Source organism: Elaeis guineensis, chromosome 1 (genome assembly GCF_000442705.2).
Source record: "Elaeis guineensis isolate ETL-2024a chromosome 1, EG11, whole genome shotgun sequence".
In the NCBI taxonomy this organism is placed as follows: Eukaryota; Viridiplantae; Streptophyta; class Magnoliopsida; order Arecales; family Arecaceae; genus Elaeis; species Elaeis guineensis.
The window spans coordinates 27429275-27448390 of NC_025993.2; positions in this window are offsets into that span (position 1 = coordinate 27429275).

Sequence of the window (19116 nt, forward strand, 5' to 3'; positions counted from 1 at the left end):
TCTAAAACTCTTTCTCCTACTTCTCATCTTTGAAGAGTCCAAATCAAGAAGAAGAAGGCATCTGATCGACCATCGAAGAAGGATCAGCGCAGTACTAGCATACTGTGCTGATTTCCTGGACCAGAACTTCTGATCGTGATTCGTGGCTCGTGTGGATGAATCCTAGAGGTCGGATGCGTGTACGGCTTGCAACATCATTCTCAAGCCCGGATCAGCAAAGTTAGAACATCTAACTTGCAAGGTAATAGATCTAATCTATTATATTTTACATATATTAGATGTAGTATAGAAACATGTTGATATGATCAACATGTAGTTCTTGCTCTTTATATTTTAATTTTTGATTTAATGCCATATAATAATTATGTAATAAATCTTAGATCTAGGAATTTCTGATTTTACAAGAGAAATTTTGATTTATTTTAGTCTTCCGCTGCCTGATCTTACAAAAATTTTAAGATCTAATCCTGAAATCCTAGATCTGGTTCCATCAATTGGTATCAGAGCCTAGATTGTTTATTACATGATTATTAATACATGCTTAGATTATTTCTTAGATTAGATCTAATTTATAATCTGATTGCTAAATCTGAAATTAAAATTTTTAGATCAATCACGAATTGTAGGTTGTCCTGCTGTAAGGTTTATCTCTTACAGTGCAAAGGTTGTCCTAGTTCGTGTAGATCTATCTTTAATCATAAATTTGTTAGATGTGATCTAGATTAAATTTATAATTTATTAGATTTAAAAGATATTTAAATCTAAAATAAAATTTTTTGTTAATAATTCTCGTGTAAAGAACCATCATATATTTGTCTGAGAAATTTGCGCAGTTTAAAGTTAAAATTATTTCAATTACATGAACCTGTTTAGATTAGATCTAAAGTAGTTTCATACTTTTTTTACTTGTATTTTGATTATGAATCAAACATGCAACTTAGTTGGTAGAACTATGTTGTAAAAATATTTTACAAATATAAAAATTATTTTTAAAAAGTCGAACCCCAACTCTCAGCCCAAAACTTAATTGAGAATTAAGAAATTATTTGATTAGGTTCTAGGATTGTGAATTGAAAAACCTAAGACACAAACCATAACACATTGGGATAATGGGTTAGTGGGAATTAGGTCCATTAATTGGGTTAGACCTAAGGTTAGATTAAAGATGGACTTAATTAGAGAATTGACTAAATCTAATCAATTGTTATCTTAGATTAGGTCAAGAATTCTCTAGATCAATTACAACAGTTGTAGTTGGTCAAGTCTATATCTTTAACAAGAACCAAATGGACTTGATTCTTGGTTAAGCAGTCTAGCATGAACTGTTAGGTTGATCTAATCGAAACTAATTAAACCAGTTGGTTCTAAGGTAAACCAGATCGGTGGTTTTTAATAGGCAGCCCGCTTATCTGGCCATTTCTGATGGTGTCTAAGGCAAGCTTTGGCAGAACCTCCCACCGATCGAACTTACCTGGCCTCTTGGTGAAATTATATTTTGATCGGATCACTTGACTATTCGAGCTGACCCATGTCAGCTAGGTAAATCAGTATGACTGATTTAGGTGCTCCTAGACCAGCCCTTTTATTGGTCTCCCTTAAGCTGACTTGGTGAATCCAGTGGGAGGATCATGATAAGCTGGTTCATCTGACCTCATCCTCTGAATCAATTAAATCTTCTAAAATTATTAAGTCCTTAAAATAAAATAGTTATGGTGATAACTAGATCATAGCCTCCCATTAAGTGGATGATAATGGGTCCATCAGTTGGATAATCATTGGAGGCCCAAAGGTCTGGTGCTTATCGGCTGATGAAATTATCATTCATAATATGATTTCTTGATTGCATCTTTCTAAATGGTGGTTAGGTTAGCCAACCAAAGTTGGGCCTAATCATTCATTGGCTAGATGGGTCAAGTATGGTCATGTTAATGGTTGGACCTAACCAGATCTTTTCAGTGGAGGCCAAAGCCTATTGATTAGGGACTGGGGCAAAATTAAAATTATTAAAAATTATTTAGAGAAATAATTGGTTATGAACCTACCCTTTGATGTACATGAGTTGGCCAACCAAAGTTGGACTTGTGTGCAGTCTAAGTGGATTCTAGTACCCACTAAGAAATTATAGTAATCCCTCGAATTGGAGGTAGAGGCTACCAATTCGAATAAAATAGTGAGAGAAACCTTTTGATTAAAGTTCAAATCTTTAGGTTTAATGAATCAATTACTAATTAGGTTATGGTTTTTCTTTATACAGACATGGCTACTTTCCTATCACTCCGATCATTATTGGACAATGATAAGTTGGTAGGACCCAACTTCGGTAGCTGGTACCGAAAGTTGAAGATAGTCCTAGAGTATGAACGGATCCTATATATGATAACGGATCCTGCACCTGAGGAGCCAGCTGCCAATGCACATGGAACAGTCAGAGATACTTACCAGAAGTGGCTCAGTGATCGGACCACGGTGCGCTGCATCATGCTGGCTGCCATGAGCGACAAGTTCAGTCGCAGATTTGAGACGACTCAGCCAAAGGACATGCTTCAAGTGTTGGAGGATGCCTTTGGCACATTCAATGACATGGAGAGGCACAAGACTAGTTGTGCCATCTTCAACGTCAAAATATGGGATGGTGCCTCTATCACTGATCATGTATTGTACATGATTGAGTTGATGGAGCATTTGAGCAAGCTCGACTTTCCCTTACATGAGCAGCTTGGGAAAGATGCAATATTGAACTCGCTGCCCAAGTCTTATCTCCCATTCCTCACTCATTATAAAATGATAAAGACTGAAGTAAACTACCACGGGTTACTGGAGTTGCTTCAGAACTTTGAGAAGGATCACCAACTCCACAAGGAGTCGGTAAACTTAGTGGAGGTTCGTCTTCTGGTTCTCGACCCTTTAAGAAAGGGAAGAAGAATAAGAAGAAGAAAGTAAAGAAGGTGCAAGTTCAGACTAGGACATCAGTGCAGGGCCAGACCAGAAAGATCAAGCCCGATAAGAGTCCTGTCTTCTTGGTAAAATGATCAAGTCACCTTTTACTGAAAAAGATGAGAGAGCTACTGAACTCTTGAGCCTAGTACATACTGATGTATGCGGGCCCATGAGCACAAGTGCTAGAGGTGGATATTTTTACTTCATCACTTTCACGGATGATCTATCCAAATATGGATATGTCTATCTGATAAAATATAAGTCAGATTCATTTAAAATGTTCAAACGATTCTGAAATGAAGTAGAAAAATAAATCGAGAAAAGTATTAAAACTCTTCGATCTGATCGAGGAGGAAAATACCTTTCTGATGAGTTTCTCACATATCTAGGAGAGGATGGGTTCTCTCCCAATGAATTTCTTCAATAACACCACAGCATAATGGAGTGTCTGAAAAGAGAAATCGGACTCTGTTAAACATGGTCCGATCCATGATGGATTTTGCCAGCTTGTCGATATCCTTTTGGGGATATGCACTCAAATCGACCTGTTATCTGTTAAATAGGATTCCAAGTAAGTCTGTAATTAAGACTCCATATGAGATATGGACAGGGCATAAGCTAGCACTTTCACACCTTAGGGTCTGGGAGTGTCCGGTCTATGCCAAACGGTTAGTTACAGATAAACTTGGACCTAGGTCTGACAAATACACATTCATAGGGTACCCCAAAGAGATCAAAGGATATTTTTTCTACGATGCTGATGAACAAAAGATGTTCGTCAGTCTTAAGGCAACCTTTTTAGAAAAGAAGTTCTTGGTGAAGAAACTGTTGCCTCTAAGGTTGAACTTGATGAAGTTCAACAGGTAGAAGAACCGACACCAATAGCTGAACCTGAGTTGAATTTGATTAGATCAGATTCGAAGCCCAATGTACCTGCACCATTAAGGTGATCCGGTAGAGTACCACATCAGCCGGATAAATACTTCGATTTCTTGGTTCAGGATGGTGATCCCATCGAACTCGATGAGAATGATGAAGATCCAATCACCTATATGGATGCAATGCAAAGACCTGATTTTGAGAAATGGCTTGAAGCCATGCAATCTGAAATGGAGTCCATGAAGGTCAACGATGTATGGACATTGGTTGACCCACCTGAAGAGGTTAAATCTATTGGGTGTAAATGGGTCTTCAAAAGGAAGAGGGGCGCAGACAGAAAGGTGGAGACCTATAAAGCCCATCTGGTTGCCAAGGGATATCGTCAACATTATGGTATTGACTATGATGAGACATTCTGCCCTGTGGCAATACTCAAATCCATGCGGATAATGCTTGCAATAGCTACTCATCTGGATTATAAGATCTGGCAAATGGATGTAAAGACAGCTTTTCTGAATGGAGAGCTGACCGAAGAGGTGTATATGATACAACTTGAGGGGTTTACATCCACAGATGAGTCCAAGGTGTGCAAGCTTTAGAGATCTATTTATGGATTGAAGCAAGCTTCTCGGAGTTGGAACATGCATTTTGATAAGATGATCAAAATGTATGGCTTCATTAAGAATGGAGAAGAGCCCTGCATCTATAAATGGAGAAATGGTCCAGTTGTGGTATTCTTATCTTGTACGTGGATGATATTCTCTTAATCGAAAATGACATCCCCACACTATAGGAAATAAAAATTTGGTTGTCATCGTAGTTCTCCATGAAGGACTTGGGTGAAGCATCCTACATCCTAGGGATGAAGATCTATAGGGATAGATCTAAAAGGATGCTTGGGTTATCCCAGTCTACATACATAGATACTGTGCTAAGAAGTTCAGCATGGAGAATTTCAAGAAGAGCTATATACCGATAGGCCATGGAATTTCTCTCTCTAAGAAGGATTGTCCGACAACTCCTGAAGAGAGAGAGCGTATGAGTAAAGTCCCATATGCTTCGACGTGAGATCTATCATGTACGCCATGACATGTACAAGGTCAGATGTGATATACTCATTGAGAGTAGTGAGTAGATACCAGTCTGATCCTGGAGAAAATCACTGAAAAGTGGTTAAAGCCATCCTTAAGTATTTAAGAAATACTAAGGACCAATGGTTGGTTTATGGTGAGTCAGATCTGAAACTTATGGAGTTCACAGACTCTAGCTTTCAATCTGACCATGATGACAATAAAGTGTATTGGGTTATATCTTTACTCCAAATGGTGGAGCCATCTGCTGGAAGAGTTTCAAACAGCATACTGTGGTAGACTCTGTTTGTGAGACGGAGTACATCGCAGCATCGGATGCCGCGAAGAAAGCTGTGTGACTGAGAAAATTATCATTGAGCTCGGAGTAGCACCCTCCCTCGATGGTCCAGTCCTGCTCTACTGCGACAGCACTAGTGCCATAGCTCAGGCGAAGGAACCCAAAGCACACCAGCAGATGAAGAACATTTTACGTCGCTTCCACCTGGTTCGGGAGATCGTGGATCGAGGTGACATCGACTTCAGAAGATCGATGGAAAGAAAACCTGGCCGACCTCTTCACTAAAGCCCTGACGATAAAGGAGTTCGACAACCACAAGTCGAAGATGGGTATTAGATACTATGCCGAGTGGCTTTAGGATAAGTGGGAGTTGTTGAAAAATATATCTCAAAAGTCAATCGTTAACCTATTGACGGTTGAGCAACCTTGTATTGTAATTGATTTGTTAATAAATAAAATATATTTTTGGTATTTTCATCATAAATTTTTATCTTCTAATGAACTCCGTTGTTGTGATGAAATCCTTAGGACTATTTAGGTTTGATAAAGAGAGGATTTATCAATTAGTCCTTAAAATTGTTCACGACTAAATGATAGAATGTTAATAAGGACGACAGCTTCTATCGAGCGTAGGTCGCTATCGGCCAAATGGATTAGTTGTTCTCTTAACCAAGGAGTGTAGAGACACTGGTATGGCATACAGATGAGATGTAAGGGTATATTGTCATTGAACGTGACCAACTCCAGAGCATTCTGCTGTCGAGAATGTCTCTGATGGGATATAGGTATAAGTGTCCCTTAGACCTGAGATCGCCTCAGTGACTTACAAGCAACTCACTGTGCTTTGGTACTAGACTAACTGAATTTTTAATTTAGTGATGGAAGGCTTCTGGGCACAATCAAGTACTTGCAAAGTCGGAGTGTGATCAAGATGGGATTGACCACTCCAAGAGTTGGAGAAGAATGAGTCGCTGTATTTCAATTTAGCAAAACTTTGGTCAGGATAATCCATCAGATGGATTTGATATTTTGAAATATAATGTGGACAACCTGATCAGAGTTGACAGTTGAACTCTGAGATGTCCTATGAATATTTTGGTCAAGGAGATGAATTATATGGAAACTATATCCACATGAGTTCTGAGGATGTTGTTCTACACATTCGACCTATCCGACGGTCGGGTACCATTGCTAGATGGTCACTTTGATTGGTATAGAAATTTATTTCTATGCTACTGACTTAGGTTCGAACCTATGAAGTCACACATATTAGAGTTTATGATCCGATCGAATAGTTGATCAACATTAAGAATCATTCTAGGGTTAAACGATCAATACGATTGACATCTAACCTAGTGCAAGTGTTACAGGAGGATCGATTAGCAATTGATTGCTAATTGGCTTAATTTGATTAATCCAAAGAATTAAGATTAAATCTAATTAAATATAATTTAATTATATTTGGTTTGGGCTTGATTGGATCAAGTTCAATTGGTTTATTGGATAAATCAAGTGCAAAAAAAAACTAGTCCTAGTTCAAATAGGACTTGGATCAATCTAATTTCTAATTTGATTAAAAAATTAAATCAGATTTAAATCTAATTTAATATGATTAAATTAAGCTCTTAATTGGGTTAAGACCTATTTTAATTAGGTTGATTTGGTTTTGGTTTGATTTGGTTTGAGAAATCAAATTTGAACAAGTCATAAATTGAATCCTAGTAAGACTAGGATTCCACCTTCGCCACCTTAGCCCCCCACGCCCACTCTCTCTTATTTTGTGCGACAAAACCCTCTCTCCCAGGTCTTCACACATGTCCAAAACTTTCTTCTCTTTCTCTCTTACATGGAATGTGGTTGTGGATCAAGTCAAAGTAGGAATTAGTTTGGATTTCAAAGTCTATGAGATAGAGTTTTAGAAAACCAAAACTCTTTCCTTATGGTACTAATTTTATCCAATTTTTTTTTAATTTTTGTGGCTTTTATGGCATATAATATGTGCCCTTTGCTGGTGGTCCATGACAGAAAAAGGAGGGGACGCTCAATAGTTTGGCGCCCCTTGTTTGTCTTGTTTGGATAATCCTTGACTAGGTATTTAACCTAGACAAGGACTCTTCATATCTCTCTATTTAAAATAAATTTTTTCATAAAATTTTTATGAAACACAGAGCATTAAGAGACCTTTGGGGCATCTAAAAATTAAGGAGAAAGAGTCTTAGGGCATGGAGATCTAATAGACACAAAACTAAGTGTCTGGGTTAGAGCAAAGAGAAGAAGAAGAGGATCTTCTTCTAGAGTTGCTGGGTTCATCCCTTCCTTCCTCCATCTGTAAGTTTTCTGAGAGTATCTCATCTAAAACTCCTTCTCCTACTTTTCATCTTTAGAAGAATCCAAATCAAGAAGAAAGAGGCATCTGATCGACCATCGAAGAAGGATCAGCGCAGTACTAGCATACTGTGCTGATTTTCTAGATCAGGACTCTGATCATGATTCGTGGCTCGTGTAGATGACTCCTAGAGGTCGGATGTGTGTGCGGCTCACAACATCATCCTCATGCCCAGATCAGCAAAGTTAGAATGTCTAACTTGCAAAGTAATAGATCTAATCTATTATATTTTACATGCATTAGATGTAGTATAGAAATATGTTGATATGATCAACATGTAGTTCTTGCTCTTTATATTTTAATTTTTGATTTAATGTCATGTAATAATCATGTAATAGAATCTTAGATCTAGGGATTCTCTAATTTTATAAGATAAATTTTGATTTATTTTAGTCTTCCGCTGCCTGATCTTGAAAAAGTTTCAAGATCTAACCCTGAAACCCTAGATCTGGTTCCATCAGGGTCCCCTATTTCTTTCTTTAAACACCAATAAATTAGTCAAATAAGTGAACAGAACTAATTAAATAATCATCTTTCAATTATTTATCTAAACATCAATTGGATAATTGATTTGAATAGGTTGGCTTAGATGAATCAGACTCGAGTCACAGAGTTGAATTAGGTCCTTAGGTTAATTTATTCTACATATGGATGTCAATCGATTCGATCAACAATAATTGTATGATCTTAGGCTCTATTGATCTCATCCTAATTAATACTTGACTCGATTTGATTAACTACTAAATCGATTTAGACCCAACATGATCAAATCAGAATCCTCTAATGTAATCAAATTACAAGACCTAACTTGATCTACCCATAACCAATCCCTCATGCACAAACACTAATTTCAGATCTTAAATCAAAATTTTGAGATCTAAATTCTTTGCATGAAGAGTAAATTTTGATCTCAAAATAATTTCAGATTCACATACAAGTATGTATCATATACATAAATAAGTTCAAGTCATAGAAATAAATTTCAGCCCTAAACATACTTTCATATATCATATATATGAATCAAAAATAGATCTTGAAACTCTTTTTATATCTAAATAATAAAATATATATCACATATATATTGAAAAAAATAAAATCTAAAAATTAATCTAATTAAAAATTTTAACATCATTCTAGGACAATCATTCAGCATAACAAGTTATGCTAGGGCAATCTTATGCCAGAATGATATCAAAAACTTTTAGATCTAAAATTTTTCTCTACAGATTTTAAATCTAAATCTTAATCTCATATCTCATGCATATACATGGCTCTGATATCACTGTTGAGTTTTATGGTTTCATGCATGTATAATTTTACAAAACAAGTATGCAGTAAAATTTTAAAATTTTTTAGATTAAATATAATTTAATCTAAGCATGCATAAGATCAAATCTTCAAACCATAAACAGATCATCATATGTGAGATAAGATTTAGATATAAAAATTAAATAAAAAATAAATATAAAATATACCTGGATATAGATCAATCTTCAATGCGAACTAATGATCATAGATGTCTTCCAAAGGTCCTTTTAGCCGCACAAACATCCGACCTCTACGGGTATCCACACGAGACTCTGATCTGATCAAAAATTTTTTGATCTCATTGAGGTGCTAACTCTCTTACAGAGATGCATCTTGACAATTGAATTTTTTTTTTTAAGACACTCTTAGAGAACAAGAAGATGTAGGAGGATCTTGATCTTTATGCTAGAGATCATGAGAAGAACCCTTTCTTCTCTTTTGTTCTTAAAATCCATGCACCAAATCTCTACAATAGAGATGTAAGAATTTTGTCCAACTTTTGGATAAAAGAAAGAAGAGACAACCATGTCTAAACATAGACAAGAGGGAGAGAAGGAGATGTCCAAACAACCAACGATTGGTTGTGTAAGAAAGAAGAGATCAAAACCATAATAACCTCACGCCAAGAACCTATTTGCCGCCCCCTTTTTTTTTTTTTTTTCTCCACGCACAAGAGCACCCTTTGGATGTCAATACCTGCTGATGATCTTATCTTACACATCCCATATTCTGCCCTTTAAATAGATGAAGAGAGGAGATTTAGTTTGGTAGGAGATAGAGTCCAAGACGCTTTAGGACTCTAGCAAACATTGGATGCCGCCCACAAATAATTTCATGCCTAGGTTTACACATGATTAAGGAGGAATATCTTTCTTTCTTACATGCTAAAAGGGAGTGGAGAATTGGCGTCAAAGTGGTTTGGGGCGTGGTCTTTTGGGCACACAAAAACAAGTTCAACGTGGAGTCCTTTTGGTGCAAGGAAGGGAAGAGTTTCAAGAACATGGGACTCTTAGATTAGGTGGCTGTTTTAAATCAAATAAAATATCAATTAATTTTAATCATATTAGGACATGATTAGACTCAAAAAGATAAAATCCAAATCTGATTTGGAGCCCAATTTATTTAGATTAGATGTCTCCTAATTGGAGGAGTCCTAGTCCTATTGGACTCTTTCTTGGTGTTTGAGTCAAACTCAATTTTTAATCCTCATCCAATTAGATTTGGTGCACCTATGAAAATGAAGATTTCTAGTCTAATTAGGAATACATACATCCTAGTCTAATTAAGAATTAGGTCAAACTCAAATCTTAATTCAACTGGGCTAATCATCCGATCCTTTTGGGGTTATCCTATAACCCTATTGGGGTTGATCAAATCAAACCCATAATGAGTCAAATTAAATTCAATCAAATTAGACTTGATGCAAGTCCCATTACTCAATCAAACTGAGCCAATTAGCAATCTTATTACTAATTAATCCTCCTATAACTTACTAACTCTTTAATAAGTTACATAATGCAACATTTGCATTGGATCAATTATCAATCAAATTGATAATCAAATCCTGTTACGATTTATAATCATAATTCAACCATCTGATCAGTCAAAAGTCTCTTTTGTGTGTAACCCCATAAGTTCTATTATGTCTAATAGTGAGATATATTGTGATCTCTATCACAATATCATTGAAACTCTTTTTAATAGATTGAAACAATTCTAACTCAGTCCATCAAGGATCATGATCATCAAGATGATCCTCATGAGTCTCACAATCCAGCATAATAAAAGATGAACCTTAAGTACAGTTAACGTATGATACAGTCCTTCTATCATGAGTCCCAATCAGATGGTAGGTCATGGATAAATTATCAAATCTCAACATCGGTCATATGATAGATTCAATCAGCTTGAGTCTATATGTAATTTTTATGGAAACTCTTTTCCATTAATCACACTACTATGGTCATAGACTTAAGAACTCAGTCTCTTAAATTTTATAGGACTACTTTCTTTTGTTAGGATCGATAAATCCCATCTTGATGCACACCCCACTCTTACAGTGGATCAAGTATCGCCAAGATCTATTATAAGAGCTCATTGAGATCCATGTTGATGTGTCAGTCAAACTCCAATAGCCTCACTGCGAGCAGTAGTGCCATCTCAGGTTAAAAGATCAGTCATACAATTGCAATATCGAAAAAGTTACTAACGAGTGAGCAGACATCCATGTGACTTCTTGTGTTGGTCACTCTTAGTGCTAATTATTCTCTAACAACCACCTGCACTCTCATTCCAGTGTCTTTACACTGCAGACTCAAGACCCATCTGTCTGAAGGAAGTGATCGATGCACTGATCTATCTAGATCAATCACCATCTCTATGATGATCCTATGATTAGAAGTAATTTAAGAATCAACCATCAATGACATATATCTCAAATTCTCAACTCTTTGAGAATATGTGTCATCATCTTATTAATCCCTTGGATGATTCATGGATACATAAACATGAATGAAAATATAACTGCCTAATAAGTACAAAATTATATCCTAGAGATATGAAATGTGTCAGCCAAGATTGACTTCTACGGTATACATCCAACATATACATGGATCGATCGGTTAGGAGCTCATGCTTGGGATAGCCCGTCAGAAGCTGATGCCTGGGACAGCCCCCTACGGGCTTTCATACATGAGACAGCGAGCTAGGAGCTCATGCTTGGGACAGCCTTGGTGGGCTTATGAGAAAAATTTATTCAGATGAAGACTGAGGTATAGACTTGGTTAGTTCAAAGTCAGAAAAAAAAATATTAAAGATCATGTGATTATGAAAGAGAAATAGAAGATAAGACATGAAACTAATGCTGAATAAAAGTGTTTCACCCATTAACATATGATGATGTATCTCTTTTGACAAGACAGATAATTTATGGATGTTTGCAGTATTCTAGATGTTGAACATGAGATTTTATATTTTATTACTTATCCTTATTTTTAAATTATATTATTATACTGGTGTGATATGTGAGATTCTTATTGGGCTGTAAAGCTCACACTCCTCCATTTCTTTTTTTCTTCTCAGAGTTATAGGATGCTCGTGGTTAGCTATGGTATAAATTTACGAGTGAGCGGATGCATAGATAGAGTGTTATTGATATCTGATCAGAGAATTAAAAAAAATTTATTTGTAATTATGTAAGTTTCACTGATTATTATTAAAATTAGACATTATCGATGTTGAGATTGTAATAAATTTTTTTAGATCTTGCATATTCTTTAGGGCTTGTCCTAAGGAGTATGCAGCCATCACGTATCCGACCTGAATGTTGGGTTCGAGACATGACAGAATGGTATCAGAGCTTAAGTTTAAGATCACTAAAGATTATGAAGTGATATCAAAACTTTATGTATGATCAATAGGATGTGATAGAGTGGTATCAGAGCTTAGAGCTTAGGTTATGATCATTTGGAGACCATGATACAAGTGATTAAGATATGACAGAATAGTGTCCAAGCTCAGGTTTAAGATCACTAGGGACTGTGGCTTAAGCGATATCAAACTTTGAGATCATGATCAATACAGTATGATAGATAATATCAGAGTTTAAGGTTATGATCGTTAAGGATGTGATAAAATGATATTAGAGTTTAGGTTATGATCACTAGAGAATATGACTTAAGTGGTATTTGATCTTAAGGTTATAATTATTCGAGATTGTGACTTTAGTGATATTTGAACTTAGGTTATAATCATGAGGAATATGATAGACATAAAAGAAAAGATTCAATATTTGAATTTTGAATCAATAGATACTATGAAAAAATTTATGCATAAGTGGTATATGATGTCTATAATAAAATTAACGAGTTATATCTTGGATTTCAATTAGTAGGGTTGACCTAAGTACGAGAAATATTGACCATGAAATGAAGAGAAAGATATTGATGTGTTGTGTTGAGTGTACTTGATGATTTTTGAATGCGAAACTTATATGGGTGAAGGTCATGATAATTTTTTTTTTTGATTTCAATGATAATTATCTAAGCATTATAAATCTTAGACTTATCAAAAGAAAGTTAATTAGGGTATAGTCTAAGAAAAAATTATATTATATGAGAGAGAAATATTTTCGAGCATTGAACCTACAAGAGGATCATATATAAAAGTCAAATTTAGATGAAAGTTATACTTGAATTTTATTATGAGAATATGAGATACACATCTCGATAAAAATCTTTGATTATTCAAAATATCATATTTGGATCTGATTTCTTGATTTTTTGAATTGCATTAAATTTCAAGTCAAAAGTTTACTTTTTTAAGTGGATCTAAGTTATTTTGATATTCTTATTAAATTGAATAAGAAAATTAATTTTATTAGAGTATGATATATACATTATGATGAAATCTTTAATAATTTATATTACCATCTTTGGATTAGATTTTTTAATTTTTCTTGTAATTGTTGAAGATAGTGAAGTGTATTAATTATTCAAATCAAAGTTCAAATTTTTGAGTTGATCTAAGGTATCTTGTTATTGTTAAATTTTGAATGACTTATATAAAGGATAAGATTTTGTATGGATTTATCTATTGATGCTAAGGGTTGTGATAAAAGAAGCTTTATAAGAAATAACTAAGTTGATTCTACTTATAAAAATATTGACTTGAGTTCTTCTAGTTTGTTCAAGTTGGAGTTAATTCTTTTGCAAAGAAAGGTTGGTTTGGAAGTTGTCTAAATGATTATAAGGTAAATCGAAGGTTAACTCTAATTAATTTTAGATATGTTAGATTTTTTAGAAGTGATGAAGCTTATACAATGATTTCAAAAATAAGAAGTGGATCAAGATTTAATTTTGATTTGCTATAGGGGCAGTAAAGACAAAGAAATTTAAGATCTATATAAAAATTTGAAAGTTGGATCTACCTTTGATTAATCTAACATACAAGGATATTCTTATCTTTTGATAAACCTATATAATTTGATAAATTAAGATTAGAGTACACAGCAAAAATATGGTGGTTTAAATTGATTAGAAATATTAATCCTTTAAATGAAAAGATATTATGGAATATATTAGTTACAAATAAGGAAGGATTTTATTGATAATGAAATGATACTACAGATTTTAACCTAATCTGATCATAGCCGACTAATTTTTACTAGTAGATTATTTCATTATAGATAATGCCAAGAAGAACCCTAGACATCTTAAGTTTATTGTTGATAGCTTGATAGTTCTTTTGTTAGTTCAAACCTAGAATGTTAAGATAGAAGTGATGTTGTTAAATTTACTCGAACTGATGTTAAGATAGAAGTCCAGTTGTTAAATTTGTTGGAAGGTCAAAAGAAGAAAGAAGCCTGTAATTATGAGGAGTGTTTGATGTTTAGACTATCTTTGATTTCTATTAAAGGTAATGAGTTAATTAACCAATATAATGGACAAAGAATTAGGTATTTTAATACCTGATCAAAATGTTATTGTTTGTTTGAAAAAAAAAAATTTGAGAAACCAATACAAAGAAAATAAGTTTGAGATCTCACTTAATTTTGTTATATCAAAATCTTGTGAAACAAGTACTATATAAGGCAGACTATTAAAAGTTCGAAGATGATATAATCGATATTCTTTTAAAGTTATTGATCAACCAAAGTTAATTTTGAGGATAAAATTATTTTAAGAGGGGGAGAATATAATAATTCAGCCCATTTGGGCCCTGGACCAAGCCCAAATTTTGAAGCCCACTTTTGAAAAAAAAATAGAGAGAGGGAGCAAACGAAGGAGACTCCCGTTGGGAGCTTCTTCCACCCAAAATCATCGGAGCAGAAGTTGAATCTGAGGGGGATTCGACCTCCCCTCCAACCTATAAATCCCCTCTCCTCTCCTCTAAGGTTGGCCACAACGAGCACCAGATCTCTCCTCTTATTTTTCTCAATTTTTCTCGTTGAAGCCATGGACACCCTTATTGTATTCATCTCAAATCCTCGTCGAAGACCTCACTGGTGACAAAGGTGAGCCCCAACCCTCTTTTCTCTCTTCCTTCCCCTCCATTCCATGGCATCGTGCATCCCCACCGACCGTCGAATTTACTAAAAAATCCACAAAAAGAAGAAGCCCTATTTTTTTTCTATTTTGAATGAGCCTTCTTCCTCTCTTTTTCGGCCACCAGCGCCGTTGCCTATGGTGCCGCACCCATGAGTCATGATCTCCACCTCTCTACCTATCTTCTCCGAAGGTCATGGCCACCGGTGATCGGCCAATGATCGGAGAAATTCAAGAAAAGGAGACGGTCTCCTAATTTTTTGATTTCTTCTAAATTCTGATCGACCGAACCTCACCGTCGGCCATCTCTTGCCCCATCACCGTCGGTCGCTACTATCGGACCTCTGATCATACCATCATACCTCATCGAAGCACAACCCACCAAGCCCCCCCCTCGTGTCCCTCCTCTGTTCAGCCAGGAAAAGAGAGAAAGAAGAGAAAAGGAAAAGAAAGGAAAAAGAAAAGGAAAGAAAAGAAAAGAAAAGAAAAGAAAAAAAGAAAAAGAAAATGAGAGAGGATTTTCTTTCTCTCCTTCTCTCTCTAGGATCTTGCTACTCTCTCTCTTTCTCTTTCTAATTGCCTTACGGACCCTAGGACAAACTTGAGTTGAAAATAAGATGATCTCGAATTGCTTCAAAATTCATGCAGTAGGTGGATCCCAGTCCAATTCTTATTCAAAATTTATAATATTTGATCATAGTTAATCTATATTGAGTCATTTTGATATGACTTTTGATGATCTCGATCATGATTGCCTCATCTAAAGGATATGAAAATTTTCTCTCCACTTTTTCTCTCTACTTTCTCTTTCTAAAAATTTTTTTCTCTAAAATTTTCTCTCTTCATAGATTTTCTCTCTCTAAAAGTCTTATAGACCAGTGGAGGGTTCAGATATTTAGTCAAATCCCAATTTTGGTTAATCTTAGAAGAGGTCCTGGATTTATATTATTAGAATCATTTTTCTGTAATTTCTTTATATATGATTTTTATGTTTGATCATGGTCATGTAGAGATGTGGCTATCTGTATAAGATGTCGAGCGAAATATCTTATTTTTAAAATTTATAAATCAAAGAGTTCATTGATTCTTATACTTAGATCAATCATCGATAGAGGTAAGAATCTCTATACATGATCATCATTATATATACTATTTTTATTGTTGGATTTGTATCTTTAGTTTTATATCATTGGATTCATGTTGATGAATTATCATGTTGAGATACTATGGTTTCTCGAATGATTTTTCTATGTACATATATTATGTGTTAATATGTATGTATGCCAGCGATTGATGATATGATTATATGGATATGACATATCTAATTTAATCATACTGTAAATCAGAATTGATTTGATGAAATCAATATGTAATAATTAAATGAAAAAGATATGGTTTGGACTAACCTCGTCATGTGGAACAGCCCGTTAAGAGCTTATACCTGGGATAGCCTGCCAGGAGCTTATGCTTGGGACAGCCTCTACAGGCTTATACATGGATCAGCTGGTCAGGAGCTCATGCCTGGGACAGCATGCTAGGAACTTATGCTTGGGATAGCCCCCCACAAATTTTTATACGTGGGATAGTCGGTGAGGAGCTCATGCCTAGGACAGCCTTGTTGGGCTTATGAGTAAATATTTGTTCGGATGGAGACTGAGGTATGGACTTGGTTAGTCCAAAATCAGAAAGAAAAAGATTGAAAGTTATGTGATTATGAAAGAAAAATAGAAGACAAAACATGAAACTAATGCTGAATAAAAATATTTCACCCGTTAGCATATGATGATGTATCTCTTTTGACAAGATAGATAATTTATGGATGTTTGCAGTATTCTGGATATTGAATATAAAATTTTATATTTTACTGTTTATTCTTATTTTCAGATTATATTATTATACTGGTATGATATGTGAGATTCTTACTGTACTGTAAAGCTCACATCCCTCCATTTCTCTTTTTTTTCTCAGAGTTATAGGATGCTCGTGGTTGGCTATGGTATAGATTTATGAGTGAGCGGATACATAGATAGAGTGTCATTGATACCTGATCAGAGGATTGAAAAAATTTCATTTGTAATTATGAAGTTTCACTGATTATTATTAAAATAAGATATTATCGATGTTGAAATTATAATGAATTATTTTAGACCTTGCATATTCTTTAGGGATTGTCCTAAGGAGTGTGCAGCCATCACGTATCTGACCCAGATGTTGGGTTCGGAGCGTGACACTCCAATACTTTAATATTTCCAAAGCAGATTGTAGACTATGCCAATTCAATAATATAGCAACTGTTCATGCTTAAGGAGGGGTATTTCTTATACTTGATTGCAATAGAAGTATTGTCTTGAACATATGTTGTGTGGTTACTTGATACTAATAAGAGTCCTTGTATCTTCTATTTTTTAATTTTATTTGCCAACATATTGATTGATCTTGATAGATAATCATTTTGACTATCATGATTTCTCTACTAAGACTAAGGAGGCTTATAAGTATTGCAAATTCCTCGAGAAGGTTAGGAGAAACTGTTTTCATAGACAACTTGTCCCCACATATCACTCTTGATGATCTAAAATTTGCCATAAGTCAATACGGCATTTAATAAAGGTTGAAGCCATGGTCTGTCGTATCGGAAGAAAATTGGTACAAAATCTTGGTACAAGCTTCGTACGAACCATACCAAGGCATATCGTCCCATATTGAGGTATACTAAGATAAAAATTGAAAAAAATGATTTGGAAGCTATTTCGGTATAGGATGCACATTGTACCATATTGTATAGACCATATCGCATCGATAAGGTACCGATACAATACCTGATACCGAGATAGTAGATCTTGGTTGAAGCAATTCCAAGTTATATCAAATTTAATGTTATAATATGTGTATTGGCAGACGACCAGCTAACAATAAGCTTGAATCTTGATTATTTATTGACATGACAAAAAAAGGTTTCATTTGATGATTGGAGGAGCACGCACCCTAATAAAGCTCACAAAGCTATAATAGGAAATTTTGCTCATAGAGCTGCCCCTCTGAGTAGGACATGAGTTCTTCATAAAAATAATCTTGGATTTAAGGTTAGGTAAAGGTTGAAAAAGCTGCACACAAAGCAGAAAATTGGAAGTTGATCTACTAATACAGGTAAGAAAATCTGATGAATATCAAAATTATATCTTTTTGAACATATTGGCCTCCTTATTGTTATGGAATTTCTTTGTTAGTTATCAATGCTCATTGGAAGTGGAGGAATTGCATAAGAAATAACAAAAGAAGCTCTATCTTGCAAACAAGAGCCTTCACAAGATATATTTGGCTTTCAAGGATGGATCCTTCCAACAATGGAGATGCACTACAAATCAGACCAGGAGATTTTTGGATAAGTTTTTGTTTTAGGCCATATTATATGATATTCTATGCAGCAAGCACTCTTGTTTCCTTTATATTCTTCTGAGGTGCCATAAAAAAATTTAACTCTTGAAATTTCTAATGGCATCATGTTTGTGATGTATTAGTGCATCTTGTCAATGAAACATTATCCCTGTCTAACTATTAGTTTATGTAATCTTGTACTTAATAAGGTGAACATAGCATCATTTGTCTTATCCTATCAGACTGAAGATCGTGATGCACATAATTATAAATGACACTAGAGTTTCTATCAAAGTTTTACATCCCAGTAAGACAGAAGGCATCCCAGCCATCCCATCTCATTCCTGTAAGAAAATAGGACCGGAATAGGGTCGGGACTTTGAAACTCATCCGTACAGGGAGAGAAGAAGAAAGACAAAAGAAAGGAAGGAAAGATGAAGAAAAAGAAAAAGTGAAACGAAAGAAGAAGAAGAAGAAAAATGAAAGAAAGAAAGGAAAAAGAGAAGAAAAAAAAAAGGAAAGAAAATGAAGGGATAAGGAAATAAAGAAAAAGGAAAGAAGAAAGAAATGAAGGGATAAGGAAATAAAGAAAAAGGAAAGAAAAGAAAGAAAAATAGAAGAAAAAGAAAGAAAGAAAAAAAATTAGGTTAGAAAGACGAAGGATATATACCGGATCACATGATCGGGACCACTGTCGGAATAGGATGAGATAGCAGAGTATCCCATTCCATGGGAAAATCGAGACATCTCTATCTCACAGGATTTAAAGCCTTGGTTTCTACACAATACGATATGTTGGTTGGTGTGGGGAACATGTCA